Source organism: Lynx canadensis, chromosome D4, assembly GCF_007474595.2.
Source record: "Lynx canadensis isolate LIC74 chromosome D4, mLynCan4.pri.v2, whole genome shotgun sequence".
Classification (NCBI taxonomy): domain Eukaryota; kingdom Metazoa; phylum Chordata; class Mammalia; order Carnivora; family Felidae; genus Lynx; species Lynx canadensis.
The window spans coordinates 9,215,854-9,243,571 of record NC_044315.2 but is presented as its reverse complement, the minus strand read 5'-3'; the positions used below and the strand labels follow the sequence as shown (position 1 = coordinate 9,243,571).

At 43.2% G+C, this 27,718-nt stretch overlaps 1 long non-coding RNA gene across 1 annotated transcript in view; it reads left to right on the top strand.

Moving 5' to 3' along the window:
• LOC116738431 overlaps window positions 1-27,696 on the top strand; it is a 33,691-nt gene extending 5,995 nt beyond the window's left edge. Inside the window, exons 2-4 of the long non-coding RNA XR_004344367.1 lie at window positions 16,873-17,006; window positions 18,940-19,144; window positions 26,236-27,696. This is a non-coding gene — a long non-coding RNA (uncharacterized LOC116738431). The remainder of the gene's footprint in view (window positions 1-16,872; window positions 17,007-18,939; window positions 19,145-26,235) is intronic.
• The last annotated feature ends 22 nt before the right edge of the window (window positions 27,697-27,718 follow it).

The following is a 27,718-nucleotide window of genomic DNA, read 5'->3' as shown; positions in this document are numbered from 1 at the left end:
AGTGGAGACCCAGAAGCGGAAAGGAGCAGGATACACAGAAGGAATCAGGTGTGAAGACGACCAGGAAGTCAGACTGGAAGGAAGAGGGGGGTAAGCGCTAAATGGGCAAGGACGTCTTGAGTCACTCCAAGGAGCTGCCATCTTATCCTGAGAGCACAGAAAACAAGTAAGAGATTTTTACGCTGGAGGAATGACTTGATCACATCTGCAGTTTAGAAAGCTCATTCTCGTTGCTGTTTTGAGAGTACGTTAGTCTGAAGACGGCTGGCATGGATATATCACATCCAGTTATACCAGTACGGGAGAGGGAAGAATGGAAGGTAACACCCAAGACTTCTGGCTTGTGCATATAGAAGGGTCTTGGCACAAATCTCAGACACGCAAGCAGTTCGTTAGGCTGAGGGCAGCAGGAATCTATTGGTCCTGGCTCAGGCATGTTGAGGTGGAGACGTCAGTAAGATATGCAGGTAAGCACGGTCCGTGGACAGACGTGAAGTCAGATCAGGCAAGGGCTCTGGAATGCACGTGGGGATGTTTGCATCCTTCAAGTAACTGAAGCCCTGGGGATGGAGGAGATCCACCAGAGATGATGGGAAGGGGCTATGTAATAACCATGGTAGAAAACGTTTTGGAAAATAGGAATTCTAATGCCTGCCTGTCTCCTGGCATTAAGACATTCCAGCTGGAGACTGTAAACAAAGTACCTTGCACCTTACAGAGATTTATGGAAATGTTACTTTTTCAAAGTTTTCTTTGAAGATACTTCCTTGCCTAGGTATTATCACCAAAAACACCAACCATCATTGCGTGGAATGTTCGCTGGGGCTATAGAAGATGTGAGAAATGGGAAACTTGACTTCAATTTTGTCACCCAACTGCCTTTGATACCTTTGATATTTGAAGGATACTCAAAGATTATCTAACTTTTATTTCAGGTTAAACTCTCAAAAAGCTACATACTTAAACCATGAATACTGAGCTCCCACTAAAATGTCTTCTCTGAATTATTTAATAATACGAGGCTATCGCAGTTGGGGAGGAATCTCAGAAATAACCAAGGGAAGCATGTTCTGTCCCATTTATAGAGTTCCCACAGGGAACTCTATGTGTCCGTTCTTCTGCTTGGCATTTTAAGGAGCCATACATCCACACAGAAAATACCAGCAAAAAACAAAAACAAAAACAAAAAAACAAAAAGAAAACCACGAAAACCAAAACATCCCTAGGACTACATTCATTTCCTCTTTACATACAGTTAGGATTCTAGCTATGATGCACTGGGTGCCATGTAACCCATTCTCTTTCTCTCTCCCTTGCTTTTTACTTTGGCTTATTAAAAAGATTACACACGGTCTGGAACGGGCCAGCTGACAGGGACTTACATCCACTGGAGACGAGCTACTCATTCTTCCCTCTTGTAGAACGTCCCCTTCTCTGCCTGGCACATCACTCCGTCTCCGCTTGCTCATAATTTCTCCTTAGAACTTACTATCTGGCCCAGGTATACCTCATGACCTTGTTTCAGATCCAACTTCTGTCACTGGACAAATTTTTCTTTTCCGGTTCAGTTTCCAGAGGGAAGGGATATGATCGCCTCAGCCGAGCACTTTGCACAGCTTTTTGGGCACAGCCTCGCCGGCCAGGCCCGCAGAGTCTGCTGGCGAGCTGGAGGTGGGACCCCTGGAGCGGGGGACCATGCCCAGCCAGGACAGGCCAGGGTAGACCTACAGACGCAGAACATGCTGTCCAGGCAACTCTCCTTACTGACGTGTGCTTTTTTACCTTGTACTTTTGTTTGTCTTTTTATAGTACATAGGTTTATGATATCAACCACTAAGCCTTTTCCAGAACGTCCATTTTTTTTTTTTAAATGAATTAGTATATTGATTTAGAAACCTTTTTGAGCAAACACTAAATCAGACTTATAAACTGGTTCCCTTTCTAAAACATTAAAATTAAAATCTCGTCAACTGAGAGGTTTTCTTCAAGAGTCTGATGAATGGCGGTTTTATTGTGACAAAAGGCCACTCCAACGTGATCCACAAGTGATGGAGTATTGTGTTTGTCAGTGTTCGCGACCAAAGTGTTCAGGGGACTGTGTGGCTTCCGGTTTCCAAAGTGGGATCTTGTAAGTCCTGAGTGACAGGGTGGATGTGTTCGTAGACCGGAGTCAGCGCCGACGGGTTCTCAAGAGTTGCTTGTTAAACTCTCATGCATTTTGTTAATTTGGCTTGTTATACTCGGCCATTATTTAGGTCAACTCGTAACTAGATAACTTATATTAAAAACAAAGGTGGGGCACCTAGGTGGATCACTCAGTTAAGCGTCTGGCTCTCGATTTCGGCTCAGGTCATGATCTCCTGGTTCATGGGTTTGAGACCCGTGTTGGGCTCTGTGCGGACATCAGGGATCCTGCTTGGGATCCTCTCTCTCCCTCTCTCTCTGCCCCTCCCCTGCTTGTGCTCTCTCTCTCTCTCTCTCTCTCTCTCAAAATAAATACATAAACTTAAAAAAAAAAAAAAACCCAAAGGTAAAAAATATTCAAGATCACTTTTTTTTTTTTTTTTTTTTAGTTTATGACATTTTACCCTTATCTCTGCTTCTGAGGTTACCGACGTGCATTGTGTCCGTGTGGTTTAAATCCTCTAGAACTGTGTGCTCCTGCACGTTCAGTGACGCCACGCTGACATCCCGAAATCCCAGACAGTGAAAGTATTTACGTCGCGGAATAAACTCATGCTGCAAATCAGCCCTTCCCCACTGATGCCCCCTTCCTGGAGAGCCAGTTGTTAAACACTTACCAACACCTCACCGGACATCTGTTTTATGAATTGAAAGTAAGACTTTCAAATTTGCAATTTTTTGGAGTTATAAAAAAAATATTTTAGGGGCGCCTGGGTGGCTCCGTTACGTAAGTGTCCGACTCTTGACTTCGGCTCAGGTCACGATCTCATGGATTGTGAGATCGAGCCCCAGGTCAGGCTCTGTACTAGTGCAGAGTCCTGCTTGGGATTGTCTCTCTCCCTCTCTCTCTGCCCCTTCCCCCAACTGTCTCTGAAACAAATAAACCTAAAAAGTATGAAAAAAAAATACTTTAAAAAGGGAACATTGCTCTAACCCTGACTTACTTACCAATCCATTAAATTTACTCACCAATAACACCAGCATCCTTGTATATCACCTCTTCCCTTGAAAAGTCCTACCATAGAAAAATCTCAGAATGCATTATTTTAGGGAAGGGGAGGTGGTTAAAGGAAGCTTATTCACATGAACCCATACACAGGCACCTGTACAAAATGCCCAACCAGGAATAGGGGTACCATCACCCAATGATGGAATTTAAGCTTCTTGAAACAATTACAACGTACATTTAAATTCAGGTGTTTTACTGTCCCCACCGCTACCCATGTTCATGAATACCAATGAAAAAGTATACTTTCTACTCCACAGTTTTGACTCATGATGACCTCATTAGCCACCAAACAAATTAATCCTAATTATAACCTTTTGAAACATTACTGCATTAATGGAATGTGGAAGAAGATTACTGACTGAATCTCTTATTAATGTGTTTTGTCCCTCACGAGATTGTCGGAGTGGTTGAATGTTTCAACTGTTCTTACAAAACATATGGACAGAGTGACGACAAATAGAAAAAATATATAACCTAATCACACTTGGAAAACATACGTACAGGGGGAGGGAGTAGGGAGCTTTGTAGGTCTGGCAAACCGGAAGCGGGGGGGGTCTGCCATTAGTCGATTTGTGTGATGTGCTAAGGAGCTTCCCAGGAAGGTCCCATCCGAATGGAAAAGAGAACCAAGCACAAACTCAGTCAGGAAGAGAGCCAGGGAGAAGTGATTATGAATACATCAGAGCGTCTGTCACTTGGATGAGCTCCTGGCCTTGTCCCCCAGCCTATGTCTGAGTCGTGAGGTGAGCTGGGGTAATATAAGTAAAAATGATAGAGCCGCTCAGGAGATCCATTCTGAGATTTTAGAGCACATCCGTTATTGCTCTGGGAACCCTCTAGTGCAACAGAAGGCTAAAGAGAAGAAACATGCACCTCTCCTTTTGCAACAGGATTCTGAACAGCTGTGATATTTCATGGGTCCTTGGCCACTGGTGGTGCAGGAGCAGTGGGGGCAGGGGCCTGCCAAAGAAGCAGCTGGGCCCAGCAGAGGCTACTGTCCCTTTGGAAAGGTGATTGGGATGGGTAGATGCATCGATCACTAGTGAAAGGGGTAGAGGTAGACATCGCAAGTGGTCCACACACCAAGCGCAGGACACAGGGAGTGATATCAAAAGAACAGAAACAAAGGTGATGCATGGTAACTAACTTGACTTTCTCTTTGGATTCACTGGGTGTGCTAGGGAAGGATCGCTGAGAAATCTGGGGGAAGGGGAAGAACTCGCAGAGGCCTACAGTTTTGCATTAGTGGGTGGTGACGAGAACTCATAAAAAAGAGTTGCATCTTTGCCTGTTGGAAGATTCCTGGTGCGGATATGACTCACAAAGAACCCAGGGCACATTCTCACCCCAACTGCCAATGCCAGTCAACTGATGCCATGGAGATAGATGGATACTGGTGGTCCCAGGTGGTGCTCCTCATTGGGTTACCTCCCCAAGCAAGAGGAAAGCCATTTTGCTAACTTCAGGGAAGTTTCCTGAGGCACGTGAAAATACTCACCATGCAACTTGCGGTGCCCTGAGAATGCCCACTGTCTTCATTGAGGCACCAGCAAGAGGTCCGTTTCATTGGAGCATTTGGAAAGCACCTTGAGCACTTGAAGCACGAGCCACCTGGACGCCTTGCGCGATAAGCTCTATGAAGAGACACAGGGCTGGTCTGTGTTCTCTCTGTGAAGCGCAAAGACTGTTGGAAGGGCAGAGACAAATGAAAAATCTAGGCTGGCTCCCAGAGGATGTAATTAGGATGGAGAGCTGAACCACTCCTACCAACACCTGTCAGGGCAGCACAAACAGTGTCTTTGTGCAAATTAGAAAAAAGCAGCCTCTCTGGGTAGCCAAGTGGCTGGGAGACCTTTCTCGGCTGACGAGCCCTCACGGGGGCACAGCCTGGCAAACAGGGAACAGACCCCCCGGTCCCTCAGCGGCCACGCACAAGTACACTACCATCTGGGGCAGCGCACCCAACGTAACGTGCCAGGAGGGGGGGTTCACTGAACGCACCCCACGTTAAGAACCAGGAGTAAGCTAGAGGATGTGCTCTTGGAGGTATGAGCCAGAGGCTTTGCTTGACCTGAAACACGCAGAATGTGCGGCTAGTGGAGTAGCCTGGGGAATTGGTTGCCCCATCTGGCCAGACAGTATGTGCATAGCACCGCTCCACAGCCCCAAACAGCTGCCCGTCGTCAAGGACACAAAAGGCCAGAAAAATAACATTTTAAAACCCAGAAAGTGCCAAATCCATACCTGGAAAAAAAATCATCGCAGGCCCGGAACGGGTCCTGGAACTGACAGAGGTCATCTTCTCACAAGAGAGGCTAAGAAGTCCTCCAGCGCCCTGGCTGCCCCAAGTGCCCAGGGGCCCCGGCGAGGGCTGCCTCGTGCATTGCTGGGCTCCACTGCAACAGTGACCCCGGAGGTGAGTCCCGAAGGACAAGGAGACTTTGACAGAGAGGGCACAGACACGTAGGGAGGTAGCAAATCGAGAGAACATTACGTCCACTATCGGGGCCTCAGCCACGCCTGGGCAGATGGGGAAATGAGAAAGAAGAAGCTTATGGAACTTGTATTTGCAGGACCCCGAAGACCAAGATATATTTAGGGGAACAGAGAGCTCGACACCAAGCGCGCAGCTTGTTAAAGGAGAGGGATCCTTCTGCGAGCAGAGTGGTGATTCCCGTTGCATTTTGTCTCCTGGTTAGAACCCCATGAACCTGGGCATGGGTCCAACTGTGGGGAAGGGGTAGGGAGTGCTGGGGGAGGGAGGTGGGAGGCACCATCAAATAGAACCTGCAAGGACTGACACTGAGCTGTAAGACAGTGGTCACAAGTAGCCACACGTTTCAGCCCCTAGGATGGTGTCACAAGAGGGGGCATGCTTTGCCCTACTCTGTAGAAATCCCTTGTGGTTTGGGACCTTCAGGGGCTGGGGGAGGTGCAGGGTTTCGGTGCCTTCTGAAGGTGCTGGTGCTGTCCCGAGGCAGTGAAAGAAGCCATACCCAGCAGAGGGGACCCCAGGCCTGGAGACATCGTGGGGTCAGCAGATGACAGTGCCCCTAGAAGCAATATGACTGAAGGAGAAGGATGCAGACAGAGCCACATGGGGAGGGATGGATCCCAGTATGATCATATGCGACCTGCCCCTGGGGACCTAAAGGTGACTGGGGGGAAACGTGGGGACTTCTGTAGAGGCCTGGGGTCCAGCCTTCACAGACCACCGCAAGAGCTAGCAAAGCCCGACTGCACAGGGAGGACGCACAGGTATCCTGACAGTTGGGAGAACAGGTAAGAGCCAAGATTACATCCGTAATCCAAAATGATTTTCAGTATCCTACAAGTGCTTCATTGCCTTTCCGAACCCAAACTGTGAAATGTAAAAACATCCAGAAGGCTCCCACAAAAGCGCACTGCTCCTCGCCTGTGACGCTCGGGCCTTGCCCCTCACCAGCCTTATCTGTCCCCGGAACACGCCAAGCTTGCTCTCACCCGTGGTCCTGTACACTTGCTCTTCCCTCTCTCTGGAATATTCTCCCTCCAAGCTTTGCAGAGTGGGCTCCTTCTTGTCATTCAGATCTCAGCCTAAATGCCATTTCCTCAGAGAGGCTTTTGTCTGACTGTACAATTTTTTAGCCCATCTTTCCACCCACAGCTACTCCCGCACATTATGTGGTTTTATGGTTTTAATGACACTTATCATTAGCTGAAATTATCTTGTTTGATTTTTTTTTTAAAGTTACTTATCTATCGCCTGTCTATCTCCAACAAAATGTTAAGTACCAAAAAATCCAGGGCATTTGTCTGTCTTATTCCCAGCTGTATTCCCTGGCACGTTACCGCCTGGCACGTACAGTGTGCTCTTTAAGAATTAGTGGAATCAATTAATTTTAAACATTCATTTTCAATTTCCCTGCAATTGGGGGAAATACTCACCATAGGTCCACATAAAAAAAAAAAAAAAAAAAAAAAAAGAATGATGTCTCTAGACCCTTTATCTCATCCATTTTCCAGGTAAATGAGAACAAGAATTTCTGCCTCAAATTTAGCCTGGAACTGTGATTTGTTTATGTGTGCTGACAGATCACTTTCAAATCCACGTCTCTGACATCTTTGTACACTAACCCTTTGCACACATCAGTATGTTAACATTCATTTTGCCAGAACATCAGGTGTCTCCACTCTTCTGACCGTGCCTTCTCTAACCCGGTGCCGTTAAAACAACACGTCGCTAATGAGAATTTGCGATCTATCAGCAACGTGTAGGACAACCTTTTACCCCAATGGCGACACCAACATCCTCCGCCTGCTTTGTGGCAATTCTGATCCTCAAGATTCTGATCCTGCTTTAAAAATATTTGTAGCCAGAGACTGTGTTTGGAAGAGAATCCAGGTCCCTCCCTGTGTTCTAGTAACTTTGCATACCCACGGGGATTATGTCTAATGTTTTCCAAGTCCTTTTAGGTGACTGATGTGACACCAAATGAGCTTCGAAGACACACTGCTGAATCATCTTCATTGGAAAGTTTTAAGAATAGAACAGGTAACTGCCTATTGCTAGATGAGATGTCACAGCACTCTGAAGCTAGGGATAAACCAATACACCCCTTGAGATTTGCTCTAGGAAGGTGATTTTTCTACCTTTGGATAATAATTAGTCCTCTAAAACTGGCAATTTTTTTTTAAGTGTATTTATTATTTTTTTGATGTTTGTTTATTTTTGAGAAAGAGAGACAAGGAAAGAGTGAGTAGGAGAGAGGCAGAGAGAGAGGGAGACACAGAATCCGAAGCAGGTTCCAGGCTCTCAGCTGTCAGCACAGAACCCAACACGGGGCTCGAACCCACCAGCTGTGAGATCATGAACGGAGCCAAAGTCAGACACCCAACCGACTAAGCCACCCAGGTGCCCCCTTTTTAAGTTTATTTATCTTGAGAGAGAGAAAAAGAAAGTGGGAGAGAGACAGAGAGGGAGAGAGAGAATCCCAAGCAGGCTCTGGGCTGTCAGCACAGAGCCCAACAAGGACTTGATCTCATGAACCATGAGATCGTGACCTGAGCTGAAATTAAGAGTTGGACGCTTAATTGGTGTCTGAGCTACCAGGCGCCCCTAAAATTGTCAAGTTTTGCTCTTAACAAACAAAATTATCTCGAAAAAAACTTTATTAATCAATATTGTGGAATGCATATATATTATATATGTATTATATATTATATATATATTTTTAAATATTTGTCTATATTATATACATGTTATGTATTATATGTAAGATACATTATTTACATTTCTATACATGACATATGTTATATATATAATATGCATTATATACATTTATGTTTATATATGTTTTCCGCCAGTTAGGAATACCAACAGAGTATTGAAATGATGTGGGTTTTTTTTTTTGTTTTTTGTTTTTTGTTTTTTGTTTTTTTTTTTGAAGGGATGTTTAAGACCAAAAAAGACCAGTGACTTTTGGGGATATTTCCTGATGTGTTTGGCATTTTTTAAATTTTTGTTGTTGTTCTTTTTTCATGTAAATCATACCCTAGTAACTAGCATGGGGTATTTCTGAAATTCATTTACTGCCATTTTGCTGTATTGTCCAACAGATTGTTTCTAGTACCTTCTGATGTGTGGCAGCTGTGTTTTAACAATTCCAAGTGTACCATATGAAAGTAATCAAAGACATTAACACACTCGTGTCTGCAGCTCTGGAGGTATTTCCTGAATGTGGTACTTGCTGGGCCATGCAAAGTTGTACGTAAATTACTTTTTTTTTTTTTCTCGTTTGTATGCTGATATCTTCTCGAAATATATGTAGAATCATCACATGTTTGTGTCTGTGGATCCCTGTCTTCATGGACACAGCTCTCTACAAAGGGCAAGCATACCAAAATCTGCATTCAAGTGCCATTTTTACAGAACATAGAATACCTGACACATTAATCTGTGCAAAGTGATCTCTCAGATTCCCAAAGGAGGAAATAGTTAAAGTTTAGTGTTTTCTCTGATATAGTGTACCCTGGGTAGAGTAGTAATCGCTAACGGCATAACATCCTAATGCACGTGGTTATTGGGAAATGTTTCACAAACAGTATTTTATTATAGTGAGATTGCACTGTACTTAAAGTAAATACCCCTGGATCCCCTCCAAAGCCGAAAGAATGTAGTTAGGTTACCGAATCTGCTCATTCAGCAATTGTGTCATGATAAATTAGGAATTTGGAGGGGGGAAAAAAGTTCTTTGTTTATCATAAAAGGTGTAGAGAGGGAGAGTAACCTGAAGAAGGTACACTTTCAGAATACCGTTTGTCAGGAAAATGATGTGTTGTGCAATCTCGAAAGAAGGTATAAAAATTTGCACATTGTATTACCTCCCTGACTGTCAAGTCACGTATATCATGCAAGCTAGGTATCCGAGGGTGAAGCTTAAAAAGGAAGTTTCCACGTGTGGCACATGGAGTCCTCAGTCATATTTCAAGATTTAAATCTAGCTTTCCACACATACAATTTTACAGCACTTTTGAGACCTTTATCAAAAAAACGTAAACGCTTTCATTCGCCGGCTATAGATTCCGTATTTCAGTGGACATACATGTTATAGATAGAGTATAGATCTGGAGAGAGATTTAGAGAGAAAGCCCAGTCCCAGTTTCGCTTTCCTCGCTAGAGGAAGTATGCTTTCCAAACACGCTTTACATAAGGGTTCTAGGACTCTGTGGTAGAATCCAAGAGCCTGCGTTTATTTGACATTCCATTTCTCCCCAATGACCACTACTGACTGAGCCTGGCCCTTGAGGAACTTTCACTCTTAATTAAAATAGTGACGCCAAAAGCTTTTAATGATTCCCCAAATGCTATTACAAGGTACAGGGTAAATGTTAGAGCTGGGGCCCATGTTTGGGGAATAACTACAATTTGGAAGTAACGTTTTCCATACTGCTTTGTCCATTGCCTTCCTTTGGCCTTCCCACAGGAGTTCAGTAGGCACTGGGCCACATCTAACCTTAACTCCTTGCTGAAGGAAACTCTTTGCAGCATCAAACACCAGAACAGGACATTTTTCCAATCAGAAAGAAAAAAATTGTGAACACGTTCAACTCTGTCCAATTCCTGGCTTTCTTCTGGATTCCATTGTCTTCCTTACTTTAGATAAATATGGAGGAACCGTGAAGGAATTGTCCCCTCCCCCAGAGCACCTCGAAAAACTTACACATTATCAGTCCTCAGTGGAGTCTGTATTTATGGAGTACTTACTGCTGACAAATGATGATACTGAAGATTTCTTTTTAATCTAGGCTTAATCCTCATCATTCTGGTTGTGCATGAATGTGGTTAGTAGATCCACATGGATTGTGTCTATTCATAGACAAATAGATGTTGCTTTGAAAAGGAAGAGTTAAGGATTATCCCGCAATACAGAACCCTTGCTGTCTACCTCTTATTTCTGAACCTCGAACTTGCCTGTTGTTCTCAGGCAAAGACAATTAGAAACAGTTTCTGAAAAATTACCATTTGGATCGGCCGCTTTCATTTGCCCCACAAATTCTTTTGATGATACTTAGAATGTGAAGGTACTGTACTGTGCTGGAGAGATCCACAAAACGTGAAATCAAGCACCCTTTCCTTCCATCACTCACTCCCCAGTGGGAGGCCAAGTCTGTTAAGGAAAGGACTTCCAGCTAGTAGAGAAGCCAGTGGGCCCTGAGGGGGCCACCTACAAGGAGGAACTTGTATAGCTGGCTTAGAAATGAAGAGGTTGATTGCTTTGGCTGAAGATTAATCTGCCTGGAGAAATAAAGAGAGAGAGGTAGGAGAGGGACTAGGAATAGAGGTGAGGCTATAGGACTTAGAATGTCAGGCTTAACATCTGGCTGTTACATCCTAAGCAATGGAGGGCCGCTAGGCGCTTTGCAAGGACAGGGAGCTTTGTGATCAAATATGTCTCTTTCATATTTACTGCTGAGGAGGTCTTCGGTGTAGAAACTCAGAAACTATTCAGGAGACTTTTAGCAGCATCCCTAATATCACCTAAATCTTGTGAGAACGTGGTGGTTTTAAAACTAACAAAATCATAGCAGAGGAGGCAGAAATTACCCTGAAAACCTGTATTTTCCACATCAAGAAGCTATGTGCTGGGGCACCTGGGTGGCTCAGTCAGTTAAACGTCCAACTCTCAATATCAGCTCAGGTCTTGAACTCAGGGTCATGGGTTCAAGCCCTGCCCTGGGCTCTGTGCTGGGTGAGAAACCTACTTGAAGAAGGAGAAGAAGGAGAAGGAGAAGAAGGAAAAGAAGAAGAAGAAGGAGGAGGAAGAGGAGGAGGAGGAGGAGAAGAGGAAGGAGAAGGGGAAGAAGAAGGAGGAGGAGGAGGGGGAGGAGGAGGAGGGGGAGAAGAAAGGGGGAGAAGGAAGGAGGAGAAGAAAGAAACAGCAGCAGCTATGTGCTTAGCCATGGTTCACCTTAGCACAATCACAGTGTAGAAGAGGTTTGTGCTGGTGTTTCCCCACCCACCGTACCACAGCCCCCCTGATCCCTGCATCTCCAGGCATTCATCTCCCAGCCCAGCCCCACCTGGAAAAAGACTAGCTCTCCACCCTCACCTAGCCAATAGTTAGCTTAAGTAAGGCTGTAATGGAGGTGAAGGGGCAGGGTATTCTATAAAATTAATGTCAGAATAAATGGAAGACTCCTTCGGGTGTGATTCGTGAGGAGCAGATTTTAGTCTTCTTGCCCTTTCCTCCCCTACCAGTGCAAACTCCACGTGATTGTTTATCCATGAAATTCCTAGGAACCAAAAATCTTTTAGTGCCACAGTTGGACTTACTATCACAAATGGGTGAAAAGGAAGAAAACCTTGAAATAAATTTATAGTAAGATGTAATGACCCATAGTGTAGACTAGTGTATCCATCAGGTTCTGGCGGGAAGTAGATAGCATGCTCAAATTAGGATCATTCCATGAGATTTTAATAAATTTAATAAAGAGACTATTTACAGAGTTGTAGGGAAGCCATAATGGTTAGTACAGCACCCTGACCCAATAAAAGCACAGCTGTTACCATTTCTAGGCCCAAGATAGGAGGGGAGGGAACAGTTACTGAAACCAAAATGAGAGAGTCCTGCAGAGAGGGGTGTCATGAGAGGAGCTCAGACCTTCAGGCAAGGGATACCACTGGCTCAAAGTGACTGCAGAGAGAAAGCCAAGGGAATAAACATGACGATGTCACTTCTGTCACTGCCTTCATTCATTCTCCGGGGTTCCGCATTGGCTGAACTCAACCAGAAAAGGAAGGGCAAGAAAATCTATTGATGAAGTCGTTGTAAGTCAGCTTTTCTGTGCAGAGTCAGGGAGAGATGAGTGCAGAGAATATTTGGAGGGATGAATGGCAGACCCAGCACTAGAGGGAGGAAGAAAGAGAAAGTAGAAGTAGCAAGCTTGGTGGGGGGGGGGGGGGGGGGGTATAGGAGACGTTGGAGAAGGAAGGTCTAAAATTTACTGTTCCAGAGGATTGACCTTGTGGTTGAATACACACACACTCACACACACACACACGCCCCTTTCGAAAAGAAACCCAGTGTTGGGACTTCCTTGCTCTAAAGTTGAAGGGAGACCTTTTCAGGTACCCCTGACTCCCCAAGATGACCGCCCTTCTTTCTTCGAGGAAAACAAACTCATCAAAATCCAGACACCAATGGGATGTTAAAGCATGCAAGCAGACCACTGTGAGGTATGTAGACAGTTTTATTTTATTAGCCAACTGAGAGCACCCATGAGGAACAACGAAAGAGCAAAACATTGCTTCTCTCTTCCCATGGGATTACCTTCCAGGGATACAAAGACGGCCTCAGAAGGAAACCCAGGTGTTCCTGGAGTGTCTCCAACATTTCCTTTTCTCTTTTCTACTCCTTTGTCCTTCCTCCAGCCAGGGCTTCTCTTCTCTAGGGCAAAGACTTAGAAATCTTCATCCCTGGGTCTATCCTGGAAGATACCATGAAATTTCTATTCTGCACCTCTTTAATTTTCCCTGGGAGTAAGATCCTTATGCCTGAAGCATCTACAGGGGAAACTTTGTCTTGCTAACAACTGGCAACTTTGAAGCACGATTGTGCTGTAAGAACCTCTTCCCACCTGCACACATCTCGCCCCCACTAGTTCCCCCCAAATCTGAAACTTTGTTTTGTCTCACTGACTTTAGGGAATTATTTTTTTTATGATTTTTATTGAACAATGGACTTGTTGATTAGGTTGGCTTCACAAAATATGTTCATCTTTCTTGTTTATAACTGAATTGCCTTTTGGTTTTTAAGCTTTTATTTGGTTACCTGTAGCTGCATAAAACTATACCAAAATGTGGTGGCTTGAAACACAAAACAAAACAGTGTATTATTAACTTTTACAAGCGTATGAGTTGTCTGGGTGCTTTTCGCTTAGGATTTCTCGCCTAGGCTCCACTGGGCTGGTCATCCAAGATGGCACTCACACATGGCTGTTGTTGGCTGAGATGAGCTGGAGACTTTGACTAGAACGCCTGTCTGTGGCATCTCTATGTGGCTTCCATTTCTCACATCATGGCAGCTAGGCTCTGTGAGGAAGTTTCTCAGAATGAGCCTTCCAAGAGACCCAGGGTGGAGGCTGCCAACTTCTTATAACCTAACGTCAGAAGTCCCACCTCAGACTTGCCCCCAAGATCACTCAGATTCAAGGGGAAAGGAATTAGACTCTCCCACCCACAGGAAGAGAGGAGCAATCTGCACCTACAAAGAGGCGAGAAACTGATGATGGCCACATTTGGAATCCAGCACAAAATTTCATCTCTTCTTTTGTGTTTTCCTAATGAAATCATGATCATTCATTTGTGCTATCGTTATTCAACAGTCTGCTTAATATAGTGGAAAAGAGCACTGAATTCAGAGTAAGAAGGCCAAGCCAACAGGCCCAACCAGTGCCAAAATGTATCCAAAGCGGCAGCTGGGCTCTGAGGTGCCTGTGCATCCTGGGCAGCTCTTGGACTCGGGGGCATTTCTGTGCCTTCTAATCCTACTCCAGTGAGCGCAGAGTTAAGAAGAACTAATCTGTGGTTGTCTCATCCATTTTAACATCTCCCACCCCCTGAGAGATTTGGGGAGGGGAACTGAGCAGGCAAATTCACCTGAAGCATTCACAGTAGATGGAATAGGACCAAACAAAAATGGCTCCTCTTCAACCACAGAAGAGGGAGGATAAGTAGGTCTCTGGATGGCCGATTAGTTCCCCTCTCCTTTCCAAATGTCGTCATCTCTAGTGCGCCAACCGATCACTTTGTGCTAATCCCAAAGTTGCCAGGTGCCTCCTCCGTGATCTTGGGTTAGTCACCTTCTAATTTTATTTTCTTGTTTTCTTTTTTTTTTTTTTAACAGGAAATTCCCATTGGACTTTAAGTGTCTAAATTAAGAGATTAGGAGAGAAACTGCCTATCGGTATACTTGCGTTATTTCCAACTTGACTGCATCCCATCTTTAACCCTGTCCGTGAACACTTTGGGCTTTATTTTTATTAATTTTGTTTTATTTTACTTTTTAATTGATGCATAGTTGACCTGCCATGTTCTGTTAAATTCAAGCGTACAGCATAGTGTTGACCATTCTGTACATTATACTGTGCTCACCACAATAAGTGGACTCACCGTATATTATTACAATATTAATGACTGTTCTCTATGCTGTGTTTGTCATCCCCGTGACTTATTTATTTTGCAACTGGAAGTTTGTACACCTTAATACGCTTCACCGATTTTTGCCCATCGTCCCAACCCCCTCTCCTCTGGCAACCACCAGTTTGTTCTCTGTATTTATGATTCTGTTTCTGGTTTTGCTTGTTTGCTCATTTGTTTTGTTTTTTACAAACAAAAACATGTTAGTGAAATCATATGGTATTTGTCTTTCTCTAATTTTCCCATCTGTAAAATGAGAGAATAGGCATTTCCGAGGTACAAGAAGACCAAGATAAATAAGATAAGTAAAAATGTCGTGCCCTGGGTACAGGTGAAGTATTTTCAAGAATGTTGCCTAAATCAGGGCAAAGTTTCTCAGTGAGAGGATGGTCTGTTAATCTTTCCAGCCCAGTGGACCACATGGTCTTCTGTCGCAACTGCGCACCTCCGCTGTTGTGGAGTGCATGTGTGAAACCAACCTTAGACAAAAAATAGTAACAAACAGGTGTGGCCGGATTTGGCCATCTCGCCTTAGTTTGCCGACCTCTGGTCCAAATTATGATTTCACCTGGGAAAAGAATGGGAGAAAAGTCAGGACAAGTAATCTTTTAACAATATCTTTCGTTTATACATTCTGTGATTCAGACACTAGACAAGGTGAATTAGAAATGCAAAGAAGTGGGAAAATACTGTTTGATACAACCGGTAGATGCCAGATTTCCCTCCTGGAAAGAGAAGAACAAGAGAAAATATCCCGACAATGGAGAACATGGAACCTTGCAGGGAGGAGGTCTGGTGTATCTGAGAGAGGAAGAGTAACATTCCATTGATTCCAGATAGGAATTGAAATGAAGGGGAGAGCCTAAATGACTCTCAATGGAGCCCTACCCCATGAACCTCCATTTCCCTCCCAGGGCTGTTTAACTCCTAAAATGTTTAGAGCGAGTGGTTGGTTGGCTTGTCTGTTTGAAAAGCCAGTGAAGAGATTGGGGCCTCCTATTTGTTTCATTCAGAGCAGATCCTCAGTCTCCTTCCAGGATCTTGGCATGCAGGTGCAAAGAAAAGCATAAGAGTAAGTTCTAGACACATCAAGAAATCACACGGAGGTCTCTCGACTGCCGCGCCATGGAAGTGGGGTGCAGAGGGCAGGGTCCCCGGTTGGAGTCTCTGACAGAAATGTTGAGGGGCGCCCGGGTGGCTCAGTCGGTTAAGCGACTGACTTCGGCTCAGGTCACGATCTCGCAATTTGTGAGTTTGAGCCCCGCGTCGGGCTCTGTGCTGACAGCTCAGCACCTGGAGCCTACCTCAGATTCTATGTCTCCCCCTGTCTCTACCCCTCCCCTGCTCACGCTCTGTGTCTCTCTCTCTCTCGATAGTAAATAAACGTTAAAAAATTAAAAAAAAAATGTTGAGTATAGCATGATGTAAATAACAATGATTATAGCGCTCTTATAAAATATGTCAAAAACTTTCTATTAAAATATGGCAATTAAAGTTTTTTAAAGATCACTAACTATCCCATTCCACTGATTACAACAGTAATCGACGTAAGCAACTGGCAATTTTACACAGTTTTTAACGGAGATTTATCCAAATTGTGCCTTTCTGGAATGAAACTTTTTTCTAAGTGAACATTTCTTTTTGGGAAGAGGTTTCTCATACTTCATATTCTCTGCAGTCACATTTCCAAATGGCCCATTGCCAATTTTGGTTTGGAAAAAAAGAAAATTAGCAATTAGCAATTAACCCTGGGCATTTGAAGAAAGAACGTTTGTAATAATAAAAGACTCCAGATAACCCTTCCATAGAATAGTAACACGTAAATGTGTGCGTTCACTTCTCTGGAAATGAATGATGCTAAGAATGTCATGGCTGGATATGTGCTCACATATTCTGCCATATTCTTGGCACATTGTATTTGATTCTTGACTGTAAGATTGGAGCGAGCCTCTGCTAATGATGGCTGAAGAAAACATTTCAGAATGTCTTTATTTTACAGGCAAGCCACTGTGATTGAGAAGAAAAACTTCTAACCAAGAAATGGGTGAACTGAATTGGAGTTTGAAATCTGCTACTTCTGAACTCTGTATCTGAACTTCTGAGATCTAAGAGCATCCGTATCATCTGCAAATGGTAATAATAATATCCCTTCATACATCACCTGATTGTTGTGCAAATCAAGGGAGAAAAGTAGGCAGAAAAACCTTTGCAAATCAATGTAGAAAAAGAAGTTCTTTTACTCTGATGTTTCAGATTATACTGCAACTAATTGTTAGGTATTTAAAAAATATTTTCAGGTTTCACTTTGTAGGATTCAAGCATGAATTTACTTAGAATATGTATATTAGCAATATGTCGCCAGTACCATGGACTCTTAAACAACTTGAGTTTGAACTCTGGGGGCACCACTGATACACAGATTTTCTTTTGATAAATACAGTACCATAAACGTATTTTCTCTTCCTTATGATTTTCTTAATAACATTCTCTTTTATCTACCTTGCTTTATTGTAAGAATACAGTATATAATATATATAACACAAAAAATATGTATTAATTGGTGGTGTATGTTATCATTAAGGCTTCCAGAAAATAGCAGGCTATTAGTAATTAACTTTTTGGGGGGGAGAGGTCAGAAAGTTACACATGGATTATTTTTTAAATGTTTATTTATTTTGAGAAAGAGAGAAAGAGGAGGGGAACAGGTAGGTAGAGAGAGATGGAGAGAGAGAAATCCCACGCAGGGTCCATGCTGTCACCACAGAGCCCGATGTGGGGCTCGATCTCACCACCTGTGAAATCATGACCTGAGCCAAAATCAAGAGTCAGTCGTTTAACCGACTGAGTCATCCAGGTGCCCCTTCACGTGGATTTTTGACTGACGGTGTCAGTGCCCCTGACCTCTACCTTTGTCTGAGTGTCAACTGTATATGTTAAGCAAAATATTCTTTGCCTCCACTTTCTTCTCCCAACATCACCACGGTTGGCAAATTGATAATGAATAGGATGAAAGTCATTGGCAAGCTGTGCATTGTATGGTCAACAGTACTGGTGGCCTCCCCAAGAGCCATCTACCCATTCTCCCTTCCCTGTTAACAGAGTCCGGGTTTTATTCATATATCCATATAGAGATCCACATTGTTAGCCCCCATTTTGAGGATAAATACTGAGTTTCAAAGCCAATCATGGTAACCTCCTTCCTTTTGCCAGTAGCTGATTAAGGGATGGACATGTAGCCCAATTAGGTTGGTTGAATGCATGATAATGGACACATACTGAACACTTACTATATGCCAGGCACTTTTCCCAGTACTTTATGTATATTAATACTAATCCTTACACCAACCTTATGAGGTAGGTTGTATGACTATCTAAGTTTTGCAGCTGAGGAAATTCAGAGCTAGAGACACTAAAAATACTTGTCCTAGGAAGTGTGTGGAGTAGAGCTAGATTACAGACCCAGGGTGTGCAGCTTATTATCCACACTCATTGCCACTATGCAGTAGTAAGGTGGGAGTCTTCTGAGGGCTTTTGGACAAGGTCTCCTCACTAACAAAAAAGAATCAAACAGGATATGGCCTCTTTCTTCTGCTGGGTGTCTGATGATCGTGTGTGATGCCTGGAATAATGGCAGCCATCTTGTGACAATGAGGGGCACTGAAGCTGATACACTGAGGATAGTGTAGTGAAAAGATTGAGAAACCCTGGGTCTTTGACATTGTGTTGAAACACTAACTTCACAAACTATGAAACTTACCTACTTCAGCCCTTCTTATCAGATGAAATACTATATTTTCATCTTTGTTTGAACAATTTTGGAGTCACCTGATACTCACAGCTGAACACATCCCAGCTGAACTAACACAGACATGCTGTTAAGTATGGTACGTCCAACCAAAGTAATTGGCTTCCTTCTGAAGTAGCAATTTACTATCACTAGAAATATGTTAAGGATGCTAAAGGGGGATTATAATTTCGGGAGAGTACATTAGACAAAATGATCCAAGATGCCTTCTAATTCTAGGTTGCTGATTTCACTGAAATGATGGTTTTCTCTATCCAACAGGATCATTACGATGGAAGGTGTTAAAATACAATTGAACAGTCTTCTGGAGAAAAAACAAATATTTGGAAGATAAAGGAAGAAAAGATAAATGAGCGGAAATGTAGGCAGGTCCTGTGGTTCAGTCAAGGAACTGAAACCAAAAATAACTCAGAGACCCAGGATAAGCCAAACTGAATTTGGGGACTTGAATCCTCAGTCCCACCAGGTAAGCAAAACTCTTAGCCTCAACATCCATTTGGGGACTTGATTCCTCAGTCCCATCAAGTAAGCAAAACTCTTAGCCTCAACATCAACTACCTGCGTACTTCTCTTTTCCCTTTACTTCCAGTTTCTAGGAGATCACAAGGCCTCCTTCCTAATTTCTCTCAAAATCAGTTACTTGGCTTCTCTCAAAATCAGCAGGGACTCCTCAAGCAGTGGCTACTCACTTCTCCACTTGGAAATCTTACAGCATGTTCAGTGCTTGACCGGTCCAATCTCTTCGTGGTGTTTAGCCTCAACTTTCAGCTCTTGCTTCACCTTTCGTTGTCCCTCTCTGAGTAACCACACTGTCTCCCACTGATGCACACCCCGTTCTATTTCACCAGCCCAGAGCTCTCTCCCAACCTCTAGACCCCTGTTGACAGCTCCATCCTGGATGGCTTCTCTACACTCTGGGAAAACAGCAGTCATCTTGGCTCCCCTGTCTCTCTCTGCCTCTACCTCCCTTGCATCTCTTGTTGGTTTAAACCCTAAAACATGTTTTCCATCTGTCCCTGATCCGTTTCCATTGTCCAACGCCAGATCTTCATCTCTCTTCTGGGCTCCCAAGTGGCCCACCCTCAAATTCCACGCTGGCCACCAGCGTGGTAAGTCCGAAAACAAGTCAGTTGATGCTTTTTCACTTTTTTACCTGGGATGATTCCTCATTGGTTTGAATGGTGATTGCCTTCAGAATAACATCCATTTTTCTTTGGCTGTTTCTCCAACTGGCCCCATCCTACCTGCCAGCCTCAGCTCCAGCTATTCCCTCCACGCACTCTGTGGTTTTCCTATATGAAATTCCTTCCTTTTCTATCTCTGTGCTGTGAATGGGTGCTGGTTCTTTGGCTGAATTGTTCCCATCTACCCTTGCATGGCCTGGCAAACTCATCCTATCTCAAGGCACAGTTCAGATTGTGTCTTTTCCCTTTATCTTGACCACCACCAGGCAGACTTTTAGCTCCCCATCTGTTTCTATAAACATGCCTCCATTCAAGCATGCATTGGGAAAGCAGGAGCTGTCTGGATAAGGCAATGTATCACCACCCCCAGCTCCATAGAAATGCCCAAGTCCTGAGGATCTAACCACAGCTGAGCTAATGTGTCCCTTTCTGGACATGTTTTGGTTTGAGACCAGAGAGAACTAGCACTGAATCTCTCTGACATTCAGTCAGGGAGGAAAACTATTATCCTACACAAGAACAAACTCAGCCTTAACCTCAGACTTCTGTAAAGGGGAGAATCAATGGAGCAACTGTCTAAAGATTTTTATAGGAAGAAATTGTAACCAATAATTTTCACCTAAACCGTTTTCAGAAATCTCAGAAATCTAAGGACTCAAAATAAAATGCCACCCATATGTTTGTCTTGAACAATTCAAGAGAGGGAGCAAAGCTAGAAGAACTTGAGACTTGAAAGGTTGAGTGATTAGGGACTAATGGTAATCTGGGATTATTATTTTTAATCAAAAATAAACACAAATATCAAATTCGTTTTGATAGAGAAGATAAATAAAATAATGATTCAATAATATTGATCTGGGTATAAAATCACAGAAGACAAAACAAAGGTATTCCCATTAAACATTATGATTAAGCCTTTTTTGAAGTTCTGGCCAATGCAGTAAGTAAGGTAGGACAATAAATGGAGTAAAAATGAGAAAATTATTATCATGATCCTGAGATGATATTATTTACGTGAAAAACTCAAAAGAATCATTTGATAATAACAAGTTTCAGTGAGCTTATTATATGTGAAAAGAATGTGCATGTGATATATTCAAACTTCAGGAGCTCTTTCTATGTATCAGCAGTAATTAATTAGAAAATATAATGGGGAAATCAACTATAGTAGTTATGATGCTTTGGGGTACAAGTTGATGAAGAGATAGATTTTTTTCTTAGGTATTATATGTATTTTTTGCTTACTCTTGTTAATGATATTTTAGTAACTCTTACTTGGGGAAGAATGCTCTTTAGTTAAGAACTGCCCCAAGGAAAAAAAATATTCCCAGAAGACTTTAAAAATTTTTCAGGAGCATAATGACTGTAATAAATGGACAAACAGCGACAAGAAGACAACATTAAAGAAATGTCATCGACTCCCCCCAAAATCCTTAGACTTAATGAAATCCAATCAATCTCAATATATTTTTTCTTGAAACTTAACAATCGGAGGCTCACATGAAATCAAAACAACAAACACAAATAAAAATCTGAGAGATTACAGTAATGAGAGGGGCTTTGCATTAAGATGTCAGAGTGTGTTACAAATCCACAATAATCTAAATAATCTGGCACTGACGTTATTTTCTAACCCTGATTTTTGTTTTCTCTTCTTTGCCTACTGTAATCCTTACCAACTCAAAATCCTCCTTTTCTATGAAACTTCTTTGGACCACCCAATCTGGAAGTCTTTTCCCACAAGATGCCCTTTTCTTTGGCCATTGATCCGTACTCTTGGCTACCTAACAAAAATTTTACATGCCTTTTCTTCCCCGCAGAAGATGCTTACACATCTTTAATATGTTTATACCTACAAGATAAAAACAGTTGATTTCAGTATCATCATTGACAGACGGCAGTGTGAGATATAATAACATCATGATGCCAAGGCTTCAAAGTTAGCTCTGAGGGACCATGAGTAGCAGCACCTGGGTGCTTAGAAATGCAGAATTGCAGGCTTCATCCCAGGTACACAAAATCAGAAGCTGCATTTTAACATGATCCTCAGGTGATTTGTGTGCACATTAAATTTTGAGAAGCACTGCCCTAAAGAATTTCATGGAATAAAAATATTTCATAACACTCCTGAAGCAATCAGACATAGTCAGATATCTTCCTGTGCAGCAAACGAATAGAATTATTCAAATCTTGTTTCCCTGATAGGTAAAAATTTAGCGATACCAAAAGAACACTAAAGAAATGTAGGTTCAGGGCATGGGATAAATCGAATGATAAAAGCAGACTGAGGGGGTGCATGCATGGGGAATGTAAAGGCAGTGGTTTGTGATTTGGAAGTGATTTGGTACCTGATTACTTCCACTGGGCTTTCTAATTTCTTCCTTCTAACCCTCGTCTCCCTACGATGACATTATTCTTTATCGTTGCTCTACACTTTAACATGGGCTGCCGTAATCTCACCTCCAACTCACTATCTTCTAATAAAAACAGTCCTCACTCATGAGTCCCTCCCCACCACAAGCCAGAGCCCCCAGAGCATCCACTAGAATGTAAGTTCCCTAGCAGCACAGAATGGGGCTGTCTGGCTTACTTGCTGTATCTGCAGGGAACAGAATAGCATCAAGTACCTAGTAGGCATTCAACAATTGAATAGTCAACAGATGAAGCAAACAATTTGACAACTTTTATTATACCAGGTCCTGCCAGGGAATAATCTCTGGATTGATTTGCATTCAGTCCCCACATCTCCTTGGAACAGTGCTTATTTTACCCTGTAAATTCCTTTAAGTCTGTTTTCGTTGCATCACTACCAACACCGCCTCGTACCTGTGCTGCCATAGTAAAATCTGAGATACTCTCCTTTCTCTGGTTCCCTGAGTGAGCTCCAACTAACTTTCTATAGTCCGCTCTCATCCAAAGTATTACATCCAAACCCTTTACCCTGACTCTGAATTCTTTAGAGTCCAAACCTAAGCTTCCTTTCCAGCCTTGTGTCATGGCTTCCCAAAGGGAATCTTCCTTTCTAGCCAAGGTGATCTACTCATGTCTCTTTACTATGCTTTCTCTGCTGGAATTTATTTCCCCAAAGTAAAATTGTTTTTCCCTATCATATTTGCCTATCGAAACCTACCCATTCCTTGAGACTTGGCTCATCCACTTTCTCAAGGAAACATGGTAGCCAAGCACTCTAATCTGGCAGAATTCATCACTGATTCATTCCAGGAATACCCAATAGTTTCTCCTCTGAATTCTCCTTTCAGTCATGATCTATAATGCCCATCACTTACTATGCATGCTCCTTTGAACATATATCCTTCTACATATGTGTTGTACATATAGGTAAACAAAGAGTTCAAGACAGGTGGCCTGAGATTGAAACATCTGCCACATAATAATGGAGTAACATTAAGCAATTTTCTTCCCTTCTCTGGGTCCCAGTGTCTTTATCTGTAAAAAAGTACCTACCTTAGAGGAGGATTATAATTAAAATAAATCACATAATTTGAAAAGCTCTTAGCAGGGTTCTGGAACATAAAGAGTACCCAAAAATGTCGGTATTCCTTCCCCAGAGCATCTCACTTACAGTTGGTGCTACTTTATATTCTTATGTATTTCAGTACATCAAAATAGCTATTTATTCATTGATGAATTGATAATATTAGTGCTGGCTATCAATACAGACTTTCCACTGAAGAATTTTAGGAACAAAATTTCCTATTCCTTTTGGATCAGAGAGTAGACATCCCTCTCTAAAGGAATGGTATTTGGGGGAATATATGAAAAAGAAAGAGACAAACAGACAGATACTATGATTAGAATCCCATCTTAGATTATTTACTCTATCTTTGATAACATATCTTGTAAGGGAGTCTGGCTTTGTGATTAAAACTATGTTGAGAAATGGAATATGTCCGAAAGAAATTTCTACTGTTGTAGCTTTGAACAAGAGCTTACCCTTTCTAAGCCTGTCTCCCCATTTAACAATGAGATTAGACCAGATGACCCCTATCATCCCTTGGATTGCTATTAGAATATAGTTACTTTGCTGTGGCAATACCAAGATTGCATTATCTCCTCCATCTTTCGTGTATGTATCAGCCCTTAAGAAAAATCCTTCATAGAAGTAACAAGTCATTCCAAGATTTATTTCAGATTATAGACGAACAACTGTTAGGCAATTGTTAAGATACTATGCTAGGTTGTCATTCAGTTATTATGAAACCCTCACTCTGAAAAAGTATGATGGTCTAATATTTAACACTAAATGATAACAATGCTTAGTCTTACTTTGGAAGAAGACAGATAATTATATACAGGTTGGGTTTACTCAAAATTAACTACCAGCTTATTGGCCCAGATAGTCATGGTCCATGGCTTGCCTATTTTCTACTTGATTTTACTAAGTAGTACACATGCTCTTCTGAGTTGAATTATGTTTAAATATGGCAAAGTTCAAGTATGATACTATCACTTTTTATTCAGTAATACAAAAAATATTATTTGCTATTGGTCTCATGCATGCCCTGACTTGACAGGTGATGTGTTTAAAACTCTCTCTCTCTCTCTCTCTCTCTCTCTCTCTCTCTCACACACACACACACTTCCAGCAAATCAACATCCATGCTCTGGGTGACATGGGATGGGAGGGCATGTCTGTACTTGTTTGTGACATAGATTTGTTGATATTTTAGGGAGGGGAGTAATACATTGATATTTATTTCCGATTAGCCTTATTTTAGGGCTCTTTTTCAGAGTCTGTGGAAGGTCATCTTAAGGCCATACTGTGACTTTACTGAATGTGACTACCCATTCAGCAGCCTATGAGGCAGGAGTCTCCAGGCTGACGTCTCCAGGCTGAGTCCCCAAGCTTCAGTAGGTAACTACTGAATAAGGCCCATGTGTTACATGGGCCTTCAGAGAGTCTGCGGCCCCAAGTTCAGTAGCACTGAATTCGGGAGCTGGACATCCCATTTACCCAGAAACCTTGGTCACTGTCTTTCCAACAAAGGCTGGATCTTCCTTCCCCATCTCATCTGTCTCTTTGGAGAAGAAAAGCATGGGGACGACTTTCCATGGAAGCTCTCAGAGATATGCTGTCCTTACTCAGACTACCTGAGCCAGCATTCCCCCACATTAGACCCACTGGTGACTCCCTTATTGTTGCACAAGGTGACAGTGTTCCTATGACACAGAAACACAGTAGGGCACTTGTGCCACAGAGCTATGGGAGAGGCTGGTGGTCTGCCCTGAGATTGCTATCCACCAAAACCGAGGCTTTCAGCAAACTGCTTGGCGCCTGTAGACAGGGATCCAAGTGTTGATCGTTCAGCGATGGGCAGATCTCCTGTGGCTTCAGCAAATTTCAGAACAGCACTTAGGCTGGTATTCCTGGGGGACAAGATGTGACATCAGTTGGGTTTTCAGCCCCAAACTGCCATCAGAAGGATCTCCCAAGTATCTTACATCCCTGCAAAGGTGTGAGGTTATCTTTTATACACTGTTCCATCTAAAAGTCAAGCCTGGTACCAACCAAATGGGTTCTGTTGCAAGGAACTTGAGGATATTCTTGTCCTCGATCTGCAGGATGAAAAGGCTCTGGCCATTCTGAAGGTTTTCCTTTAAGTTGATTCAGGAATTTAGGATCACACCATATGATGATTCTGGGCAGCACAGAAAGGCTTCAATTTGTTCTTATTGACTTGACTTGTGCTCCCAGCAGGTTTGAGGGAAACCTGAGGCTATTAACTAAGGAAAGGGACAAGCCAAATCAATGTGACTTGGAACGTGTACCCTCGGCCTCAGTGATAGACACTGTCTGGTTATGGAGACTAGAAGCACGCCCACATTCATGGGACCCTTGCTTACCAGGGTGTGTCTTAGAACCAACCAGGATCATTTTTGAATAGATCAAAATACTATCTCTGCCCCTAGAAAGTCCTGGATCGGAATCCAGGAAGTGGGGAGTGCTGTCCTCCTTTGATGTCATGGTCAGATCATCATTTTACCTGGGGAAACAGTGACTTGGCAAACCCCTCCTTTCCTTTCGTACCATGCTCTGGGCACTGGGGCCATTGATGAGCAATGAATGGGTGGGGGCGGGGGAGGGGGTGCTTCAGTGACATCACAGATGTCGGTCCACACCAGGTCAGCTTTCCCTCTCCCTCATCACCCCCTTCCTTCGGCCAAAGTTTGTATGCTGGACCTGTAGGACATGAAGTCATATGTGACCCTTCCTTGGGCTGGATGCTGTCGTCTGGCCAGATAAACTAACAGGCTAGGAGATCCAGCTGGGGCTGGCTGTACTTTGCCCACGTCTGTTACAACATATGGTACACTCACTTGAAGTGACTGACAGAGCTATTTAATTTTACAGTTTGTCTGATGCCCCCACCCAAATACCACGCATACCGTCATGTGCTGATGCAAAACGGCATTTGTGAGCAGTCTCAACTTGGTTTCAATCACGGATTTCACGAAAGGAACACTTTAAAATTGGATTTGAACTCCACAGCTCCCAGGATAGGGCAGAGCTGGATGGAAACATCTGGAGATGTACCCGGGAACAGGGCCCACCATGTTCCTTGGGAGGAAATCGAGGCGGCAAGATTGACGCCCAAGGACTCATCCAGCCAGTTGACACAAGCCTAGAACTTTCCGCCTGACTTCCAACCAATACTCTTTCCAGCCCGGGCTGTCATCACACGTGATGTTTTGCTTCATGTACAAAATAAGGCCCCTCAGAACCTTTCCCGGAACTGGACCTTTGGACCTCAAAATGGTTTAATGCACACTTTTGGGAAGGGAGAGCCACAAGGCCTCTAAGTGGTTTTGATCAAGTTTGCCAATATTTACACCGTTGGATAATCTGCATGAACTTCATAAATAATGTAAATTCCTACAAAGCAAGTTAACCGTGAGCTACGGTGGTCTTTCGAAAAATCCATGTTACACAATCATCCTGACAAAGTTAACAACTCGATGGAATACCGAAGGTAACCACTGATTGCACTCGCTGCCATTGACCATTTTAAGTGTGACTATTTTTAAAATACTGTATGCCTCATTACGCCGGGCTCTGAAAATGAGAAATTTGCTTTAACTGCATTGTTTTGAATTGCTGAGAGAAGAATCTATCAACCACAAGGTGCCCTGCTGCTGAACTCAGCCAAAAAGCTGTTAATAACCCCAGCAGATGTTTCAGCTTTTTAGGCCAATAGACTCCCTCTCTCCCTGCCCTCCCCTTTCTAGAATCTGATGCCAATATGACTGAACTCCAGTTTCTGTGGTTGCTGCCTCCGTGGCCGCCTCCACCAGAGTCAGTGATACTAGAGCTGCTGAGGAATTGATTCTTTAAACAACCAGTAGCAACACAGCCCAGCCCTTTAAGGTCAGAGCATTATTGCTTTTACCGTTAGAAGTTTAAATCTTCAGGGAGGAAATGAAGGTAAGGGCACCGAATCTGTAGTCCTGTTCTGTCGTCTGCCTTCATTGCCAGTCATTTCATTCTACTTGTTGTGGTTTGTCCCCACGCTCAGAGTCCATTTCTCAGACTGATCAGGGCATTGGGCTTGCCGGGTAGAGGTCATTAATACATCGAGTCCCCACCGGTCGCTGAGGGATGTTGGGTTAGCAGCTTTACAAAGGGGGCCTCTGTGCGATGTGCAGTTTGGGATGGTTGTTTGCCTAATACCACAAGGCTCAGAATGCCCTGACCTTAGCAGTTCTGCAATATTAGAAGTGTGTATTATAAATACAGCTACATCCCTGTGAGATGGGTACAATATGAGGGCATATGGGGCCACGGCAATCCCAGATGGGGATTTGTCAACTTCTCTGGACAAACCTTACGTCTTAAC